General features: G+C 41.9%; 1 long non-coding RNA gene across 1 annotated transcript; it reads left to right on the forward strand.

Annotated features, from left to right (window-relative positions):
• The first annotated feature begins 1,162 nt into the window (after positions 1 to 1,162).
• LOC146045874 (uncharacterized) lies at positions 1,163 to 1,988 on the forward strand. The gene is made up of 3 exons (XR_014465647.1): positions 1,163 to 1,189; positions 1,488 to 1,565; positions 1,900 to 1,988. It is a non-coding gene; the product is annotated as an uncharacterized LOC146045874 (long non-coding RNA).
• The last annotated feature ends 8,131 nt before the right edge of the window (positions 1,989 to 10,119 follow it).

Raw genomic sequence — 10,119 nt, forward strand, 5'->3', positions numbered from 1 at the left:
CTGTTGTGCAGTAATTCAGGCTGAAAAAAAGATGTAACTGTAGTCCATCAAGTTCAACCAACTGAACCGTACGGGACAGTACAGTTTCTACAGTAACTTGTAACTCAGTAGTTACAAGTTACTGTAGATACTGTCCACTACAGTTCAGTTGGTTGACTTGAGTAAAACATACAGTACAGTATCTACCTGTACAGTGCAGTATACAGTACTGTAGGATTCCCTTAGTGGCCAAAAATGAATCCAGTTTTGATTAAAATTAATGAGCAGTAGTTGCTGTAACTGCCCCCACCGCCAATGACTTTCAGAATGTTACTGCTCTAATGGTGAAGAATCCCATTCTTACACTAATTCAGTACGGAAGTTATTTTCCTCCGGCCTCACTCCAGTACTCTACTGTACGGTACAGTCTCTTTATTTTGTCTTTTTTTTTTTTTTTTTTACATTTGCAGCATCCGAAAGCCTCCCGCCCAGCCAGGAGGAGCTGACGGCCTCCACCCAGCAGGAGATGGGACCCAGTGCGGTTGGTAAGTATTGTACAGTGTAACACCAGGGCTCCCACCACGTGTACCGGAAAGTACTGTACGTGTAGGTCCACCCTGTAACATACTGTACAGTAGTACTCTACCTGTACTGTTGTGCAGTAATTCAGGCTGAAAAAAAGATGTTACTGTAGTCCATCAAGTTCAACCAACTGAACTGTACGGGACAGTACAGTTTCCACAGTAACTTGTAGCTCAGTAGTTACAAGTTACTGTAGATACTGTTCACTACAGTTCAGTTGGTTGACTTGAGTAAAACATACAATATAGTATCTACCTGTACAGTGCAGTATACAGTACTGTAGGATTCCCTTAGTGGCCAAAAATTAATCCAGTTTTGATTAAAATTAATGAGCAGTAGTTGCTGTAACTGCCCCCACCGCCAATGACTTTCAGAATGTTACTGCTCTAATGGTGAAGAATCCCATTCTTACACTAATTCAATACGGAAGTTATTTTCCTCCGGCCTCACTACAGTACTCTACTGTACGGTACAGTCTCTTTATTTTGTCATTTTTTTTTTTTTACATTTGCAGCATCCGAAAGCCTCCCGCCCAGCCAGGAGGAGCTGACGGCCTCCACCTCCACCCAGATCACCCTCCGCCACCGACGCCGCAGAAATTGTGCACCCTCCGGCCCATCAACAGCTGGTAGGTACTGTACTGTCCAGTACTCCTGATTTCATCTGGGACTGAGACGGCAGGGGTGATACTGTACATAGACAACGGGGACACTGACAGGAAACAGGTGCCACACCGTCTGTATGACCTTACCTCTTCTGCCAGCGCAGCGACCGTGCAGCGGCCAGAATACATTTACTGTAGGTGACCAGAATTGTGGTGCAACTGTCACGGTTACACTACTATATGTGTTCTGGATACTGTACTGTACTGTACAGTACTGTATGTTTCAAACTACTGTAACCTCTTTTTCTGTTCTTTTCCGCAGTTCCACCCACCCAGATGACCCTCCGCCACCGCCGCCGCAGGACCAGCGAACCATCCCCCCCCAGGCCATTGGCAGCTGGTAAGTATTGTACAGTACTCTGATTTCATCTGGGACAGAGACGGCAGGGGTGATGCATAGACAATGGGGACACTGACAGGAAACAGGGACTACTGTACAGGGTTTAAACTATCCATACAACTTCCCCTCTCCTCCCAGCACGACGGCCGTGACACATCCAGATGCTGAGGCCAGAATAGATTTTGTTTACCATAATTGCGGTGCAACTGTCAGTTACTGTACAGTACACATTACTGAACATGTGTCCTGGATACTGTACAGTACAATACAGTACTGTACTTTGCAAACTAACCTACAGTTTTTTCCTTTGCTTTTTCATTGATGACCGTGAAAGGCTGCGGACGCTTTGGCCCATATTTCATAGGATGGTCTGCAGAGCTGTGGCGGACAGCCAAACTCCCCCAGAGGACCCAGTGTCTAGAGGTAATTCATACTGCACTTTTCTCTTCACCATGCTGGAAAGGCATATACAGTACAGTAGGAGTCATTATTGCAAATGACTTACTGTAAAGGCAGGAAAGCAATAGTACAGTAGCAAAGCAATGATGAAGGCTAGTCAGATGTTTGGTTGCATAGGGAGAGGAATCAGTAGCAGAAAAAAAGAAGAGGGAACAGAGAAGGGAAAGGGGGGACATGATAGAAATCTCTAAATATACTGTACAGTATCAAGGGTTTGAACATGCTGTAGTAAGGAGGGAAATTTTCTTCAAACGAAAAGAAGTTATAGAACACGAGGACATGCACTGAAACTAGAGGGAGGTACTGTAGGTACAGGTGAAATGTTAGAAAGAATTACTTCACAGAAAGGGTAGTGGATAAGTGGAATAGCGTCCCATCAGAGGTGGTAGAGGCTAAGACAGTAGAACAATTTAAACATGCTTGGTATAGGCATATGAATATCCTTAAAAAGAAATAAGGATTAAAAAGGGTTGAGATGACCTGAAGGATAAATAAGGGGCAGACTAGATGGGGCAAATGGTTCTTATCTGCCGTCAAATTCTACTACAGTACAGTATATGTTTCTACAGTTACTGTATTTATCTTAAAGTAGGGTTTTAGTTACTGTATCGTAATACTGTACTACAGTATCCCCTTTTTTCCCCCCCACAGAAAACCTCAGGAGGACCATGTTGAACATGGAGCTGGTTCTCCACCAATTGGTGGACCAATTATTTATTGGCGCCTTCCGCCAGCTTTAGTTTTTTTTTTTTGTAAAATAAAGTTAAAAACGTTCAATACTGTAGTTTTGGCTCTTTCTTTATTGACAGAAGATGATTTGGGATACAATCAGTGGGGAAAGGGAAACGAGGTACTGTACTATAGAGTACCGAACAATACAAAAGATACTGTAAGGATACTGTATATTACTACTTTATACTTTATACTAACAGCAGCACACACACACACAGAAAACACACGGAAGAGAAATACTGTAGGGTGGGGTGAAGTGTTTTTTTTTGGGGTATTTTTTTCTTTTTGGGGGGGGGGGGGTACAGTACGTAGTTTGGAACACTGACGCACACAGAGGACAGATCAGTGAAGGAAAATACTGTAGCAGATGCTGGATGCACGGCGCCACCATGGACTCAGCTGCAACTGGAAAGAAACACTTTTATTGACAGCACATGGTTGACAAGGGATACAGTCGAATCAGTGGGGAAAAGGTAACAAGGTACTGTACAGCACAGAACAATAAAAACAATGGTAACATCACACACTACTTTTTTTGTTTTGTTTTTGTTTTGCTTTTTGTATTTTTTTTTTTTTTTATATTTGTTTGGGGTTTGTGTGTAGGAACAGCAGCACACACACATGGTAAACAGACCGGTGAAGAGAAATACTGTACTGAAGGGTGGGGTGAGGTGTGTGGTGGGGTGGGGGGTTGTATTTTTTTATCCTTTTTTGGGGGGGGGGGGGTACAGTAGTTTGGAACACTGACGCACACAGAGGACAGATCGGTGAAGGAAAATAGCAGATGCTGGATGCACGGCGCCACCATGGACTCAGCTGCAACTGGAAAGAAACACTTTTATTGACAGCACATGGATGACAAGGGATACAGACCAATCAGTGGGGAAAAAGGTTACAACGTGGGGAAAACACACAACTTTTTTTGTTTTGTTTTTTATTTTTGCTTTTTGTAATTTAAAAAAAAAAATTGTTTGGGGTGGGGGTGTAGGAACAGCAGCACACGCATGGAAAACGGACCGGTGAAGATAAAAACATCACACACAACTTTAAAATTTATTTTTTTTTTTTTGTATTTTTTAATATTATTTTTATTAGGTTTAGTTTTACAGTAGGTTTATTTTTGAAGGAACAATGACACACACACGGAAATAGATGGGTAAAAGTACAGTAAATACAGTACTACAGTATACCGTATGAAAGTGAAAGTGCTGTGAACCACCCCTGCTTCATCACCGAGTTGTGCACAAGGGAGTACAAACTCTTGGCAATGGTGGTAACCGTGTTGTGACATGATTAAGATGGACCCATGGTGTTCTCCTCTTCATTCGTAGTAATCCATTGATGGTATTGATTATGGGGGGTCTATGGTGCTTCTCAATTATGGGGGGTCTATGGTGCTTTACCACATCTGCTCATGATGTCTTTTCTTAAATTCTTTGGCAGTGCAAATTTTCCATACTTGCCATAATAGTTCACATGGTTTGCCCATGTCAAATAGAGGTCATGTGGCACATGCTCTTGGAAAAGAAGTTTTGCATATCTGTGCAGTTGGTCCTTTGCCTTTCCATAAAGCAGGTCATCAGTTGCAACCGTGATGTCACACAGGGGAATATTCGGCAGAACAGGACCATAAACTTCCTCAGAGTCCGGCTCTGCAGGGGTGCTGCACTGAATGGGTGCTCGAGGAAGCTGCAAAGTCACTTCACCAAAGTTCACCACTGGTTGTGCTGTAGAAGGCAGTTCTTCGTGTCTATTCAAGACGATTGTGGTGTCCACTTCACTGGGTGCATTCACTTCGCCGCCAGCATCCACTTCGCAGAGTGCACCCAGTTCGCTGAATGTATCCACTTCGCCCGGTCCATCCAATCCGCCGAGTGCATCCAGTTCGCCGAATGTATCCACTTCGCCCGGTCCATCCAATCCGCCGAGTGCATCCAGTTCGCCGAATCTATCCACTTCGCCCGGTCCATCCAATCCGCCAAGTGCATCCAGTTCGCCAAATGAATCCACTTCGCCCGGTCCATCAAATTCGCAGAGTGCATCCACTCTGCCAGGTCCATCCTCAATTTGACACATCTGTACTTTATGTGTTTGTGGTCTTGGTTTTTTCAATGTGTCGACGATCGTGTCTTTCACTGCTCCGATGATGTGGTCGTTCACTGATGTTGTGATGGTGTGAGTCACTGATTCGATGATGTCACTGATTCGATCATTCACTGATGTCATGATGGTATTACTTACAGATTCAATGAGGACGTCCTTCATTGATTCAACGGTGTTCTTCAAGGCATCTTTTAGCACAGCATTTTCTATCTCCAGCCGATGTACCTTTTCTTGAAGGTCCTGTGCTCCATTGTCGTCTTGCAGGTTGTCCGTAAATTCTTTTGCTCCTGAAAGATTGCCAAAATCAAGCTTTCTTCTTGGTGAAGAATGTCCTTGTTCATCTGGGATAGAAACAAAATCCAAAACCACAATCTCCTCATTTGGATCATTACTTACTGCCTGTACCAGGGTTTGATCCATGCTGAGTTCTGGTACGTGTATATCTTCAGCCAACACAGTCTCCTTGTGTGATGAGCCAGCTTCGATATCTGCAATAGAGAAAGGCACATTGTTAATGTCACCCAATGCACCAACAATCATGTCTTGCAAAACATCATTCTTTTTATTGGCATTTTTCCTTTGCTTTACTGCTACTGGAACGTTCTCTTTTTGGGCAGCAGTCTTCTTCGCCTTTTTGGGTGCATACTGGGGAGCCATTGCAGCCATTGCCAATTGTCTCTTGGTGGGACGTGCACTGCGTTTGCGACCCATTTTGTAAATCCCAGCGTCCGAGCAAAACTGCCTCGAGCGGTATCGAGCGACGCTTGCCCGTACAGCACGCCCTCTCCTCCCCGGAGCCTGAGACGCTCTAGCCAATGAGACGCATGAGCTAATGAGACGCAGGGGCAGACATGATCGTATCTGCTTCCCGTAGCTGTGCCCTAGTTTGTTCCTTTGCTCCGTGGACCGTGGCTGCCACGAGGCCCCGAGGCGCTGGCGGCCATTTTGTAAATCCCAGCGTCCGAGCAAAACTGCCTCGAGCGCTATCAAGCGACGCTTGCCCGTACAGCATGCCCCCTCCTCCCCGGAGCCTGAGACGCTCTAGCCAATGAGACGCATGAGCTAATGAGACGCAGGGGCAGACACGATCGTATCTGCTTCCCGTAGCTGTGCCCTAGTTTGTTACTTTGCTCCGTGGACCGTGGCTGCCACGAGGCGCCTCAGCGCTGGCGGCCATTTTGTAAATCCCAGCGTCCGAGCAAAACTGCCTCGAGCGGTATCGAGCGACGCTTGCCCCTACAGCACGCCCCCTCCTCCCCGGAGCCTGAGACGCTCTAGCCAATGAGACGCAGGAGCTGAACAAATGGAAAAGTTGGTTTTAAGATCCAGAAACAGTACACAGCGCTAACAAACTAAATACAAAAATATCGTGAAAAATAAAGTGAACAAAATCAATGTGCACAAATATAAGATCAAGAGTACTTCCCTTTCATATGTTTCAATGGGAGGGAGGTAAGAGTATCGGTCCCTTGAAGCAATTCTTTTAAAGTGTGAGGTCTGTGTGTTTTCGTATTTTTCTCAAAAAGGGCATGAAATGAAGAAAATGTACATTGTGTGAACAAATGAAATTCAATACAAATGAATCATAAATAATAAAGTTCAAGATATTGGCAGAGGCAATGGTTTTCTCCCGACTTCTAAATTTTGTCACGAAGTTTACTTCAGGGGCGTACCTCTACTCACTTAAATGTTGTATATTAAAATCTCATAAAGGTATCTTTTTCAAACATAATTTTCTGACAGAAAGGATAGATAAGCGTACCCCCACTCACTGGTTACTCGGTGGGTTAAATCTCATCAGGGTATCTTTTGTGGAGGTTATCCCAAAACTTATATATCAGGTGAATGAATATATATTGGCGTACCCCCACTCACATCCAAGATGGTGGATAAAAGCACATCAAGGTATCTTTTATGTGTAATTCAAGGTAGAAGTCTTAAAGAGGATAGCGTACCACACTCACGGTGTTTTAGACTGGAGCCAGACGCATCAAGGTTTCTTTGTAATGTCAAAGAAGGTCTTTGTATTTTATTTCCACAGAGAATCTCTCAATGTGGATGTTGGTGACCCCAGGAAAACAAAGAAAAAAATGATGGGTAGACTAGAAAATCTTTAATTTACAAAAAGTCCATAATTGGACTACAAATACGTACAATGCAAATACATGTATACAAAAAAGATAAAAACATTTAGGTAAAAAATGAAAATTTAAAAAAGAGCAAAATGCAAAAAGGACTAGGTGACCTAAGAGGCAACGCAAGGGCATCAACACAATCACAAAAATAGGTGTTAAAGGTCCGGACAAAGTGAAGGGTTAAGGTGTCCAACGTTACCTCTGTCGGTCAAACAGGTCCAAGATGCACAGGATCCCCTAGTGTCAACGCGTTTCGGCTCCTTTAGAGCCTTTTTCAAGACATGGGGACTAGAAGCAACCTGCTGGGTATTTATGTAAAGCTGGACCAATCACATGATAACAGGAACTGGTCACAGGAAGTAATAATCCAGCAGTAAATTCATACATGTATTCTATACATACAAACTTTTTTAAAAGCATACATTCAATAATATTTAGGATGGAAAGTACACGCCTGTGGTTTTATAAAAAATGATAAGGAATAAGTTAAAAAAAGGCAAGATTTTTAATTGACCTCCGGATGAACAATGAATCAAAATGGCCGCCAAATGGAACGCAATGCGTTCCAAAACGGCGTGGATGTTTATAACAAAAAACAGAGATGTTTCTGCTACATCAAAGACTAAATAGCAGTGAAGGTGGGATAAAGAAAGGCGCCAGTGAGGGCTGGATGGAACCACCGACAAGTTAGGTGCAAGTTTAACACGCTAACTGTGGTGTTCCGTCCTGATGGAATGGCGCTGAGTTATCGCGTCATGGATTACTGTGAGTGGAACGCATATGCGGTCCACTCACTGTCGCTGTCCTAGTGCGTCGGGAATTGGAGTGTGTGAGCTCCATTCACAAGCGCCTAATGCGTGGAACGCAAAGTGGTCCACTGGTTGTCAATGTCCCACGTTTTAAAAAGAATAACAAGGCATATAATTAGTGGACGAAAATAATGCAAATTTTAGGTGTGTAATGTCCATCCCACTTTGCACACATATCTAAGCATCAGAATAGATACAAAAATTATGTATTAAAAAATTTCATATATTCAGTAATACTAGGCATGTACATTATCCTATATAACAAAAGGAATAAAAAAACAATACATAATTACATATTGTATACATTGTTAGCCTGTATATTTTACAAACAATGCGTATTTACAGAGATTTTACATATGGCAAAAATGATTATATCACATTTAAATGGGTATTTCTTTGGTGTGTTCTTCTAGTCGGGCCATGCCCGCCTGGGACCAGGTGTAAGCAAACCCACCAGAAGCACCAAAAATTGTGAATTCACTGTATATTCTCTCCTATTTAGTTTTTATCTAGAATAGAAGGAAAAGGATGTTTTAGCAATATAGACACTACAGATGATGACATATAAATTACAGGTTAAAATGGTGAAACATTTGCAGCGGACAGGTTAGAAAAATTTACAAAAACCATTTTAATTCGAAATCTTTTTGAGTCCTAAGGGTGTAAGGGTTTTTAAATTATATATGCATTTCATTTCCTCTTTTGCTAACATTCTTGAGGAATTGTTTTGTCTGATGTTATCCTGTATTGCTTTTATCCCAATGAAATTTTTTATATGTTCACAGGATTTATTGTGCACTTGTTTGAAATGGGAAGATAAAGCGTGGGTCTCTAGTCCGTTTTTTATGTTTCTTAAATGTTCGCGTATGCGAATTTTCAGAGGACGAGCGGTCCTACCCACATAATATTTGTCACAGGAACATTGAATGATATATATAACATTTTTTGTGTGGCAGGTGATAAAGTCTTTTATTATCACCTCTTTACCATTTATGTTAAGTTTTTCATATTTCTTGGTGCCGGTAGATTTTATATTCCGGCAACCAAGGCAACAACCACACCTATGGAACCTTTGCGTACGGATTCGTGTGGATTTTGAAACTGTGGCGTATGCACTGGATACTAACTTCGATTTTAAGTTAGGTGCCTTTCTATAAATGTGTACTGGTTTGTTTGGGAGTACTGGCCCCAATACAGGATCCATTTTTAGAACGTTCCAGTGTTTCCTCATTATAGATTCAATTTTGTGATATTTAGTGGAATATTCTGTAATGAACGCCCAGTCAAATTTAGAATTCTTAGGTTTCTCTGATTTTGGTTCGAACATTTCTTCTCTATTTGTTTCGCTGATGATTTTAATGGTTTCTTCTATTTTACTCTCATTATATCCCGCTGCTACAAATTTTTCTTTCATCACTTTTGCTTGTGTTTTAAAAGTGGCTTGCTCAGTGCAATTTCTACGAATCCTTTTGAATTGCCCTTTAGGTATGGCATTAATCCAGGACTGATGATGGCAGCTATTTGTGGGAATATAGGTGCCTGAATCCGTAGGTTTTGTGTAGTTTTTAGTAAAAATGTGATTATCTTTAACATATATAGTCACATCCAAAAAGTTTATATTCTCTGTTTGAATGTCGAATGTTAGTTTGATATTTAGATTATTGTTGTTGAGAAAATCACAGAACTCATCGAGTAGTGATCTCTCACCCTCAAATACAAAAAATATGTCATCTATATATCTCCTATAGTACACCAGGCTCGCTCCGAATGGGTTATTATGCCAGATGTTGTCAAGCTCCCATTTGCCCATAAATAAATTGGCATAACTCGGAGCGAACCTGGTGCCCATAGCGGTGCCATTCTTTTGAAGGAAAAGGGTGTCTTTAAATAAGAAGATATTATTCTTGAGGATGAACTCAATACCTTCAAGTATCAACTCCTGCAAATCTGCATCAAGTTCTGATTTTTGTAGAAATTTTTTTTTTACAGCCTGGAGACCTTGATCGTGATCGATAATAGTGTAGAGAGAACTTACATCTGCACATACCAGAAAAAAACCCTCTTTCCACTCAATTTCTTTTAGCGTGGTAATTAATTGACTAGTGTCCTTTAGATGGGATTTATTGTCTTTTACCAGGGGTTGTAGGAAGTAATCGATAAACTCGGAAAGATTCGATGAAATGGAATTCATTCCCGAGATAATCGGTCTTCCGGGGGGATCTACCAAAGATTTATGCACCTTCGGAAGAAGGTATATTACAGGAACCACTGGATCTTCTATTAATAGGAATTGGGCCTCTTTTTTTGTCAGAACAT

Source organism: Crinia signifera, chromosome 11, assembly GCF_055691185.1.
Source record: "Crinia signifera chromosome 11, ASM5569118v1, whole genome shotgun sequence".
In the NCBI taxonomy this organism is placed as follows: Eukaryota; Metazoa; Chordata; class Amphibia; order Anura; family Myobatrachidae; genus Crinia; species Crinia signifera.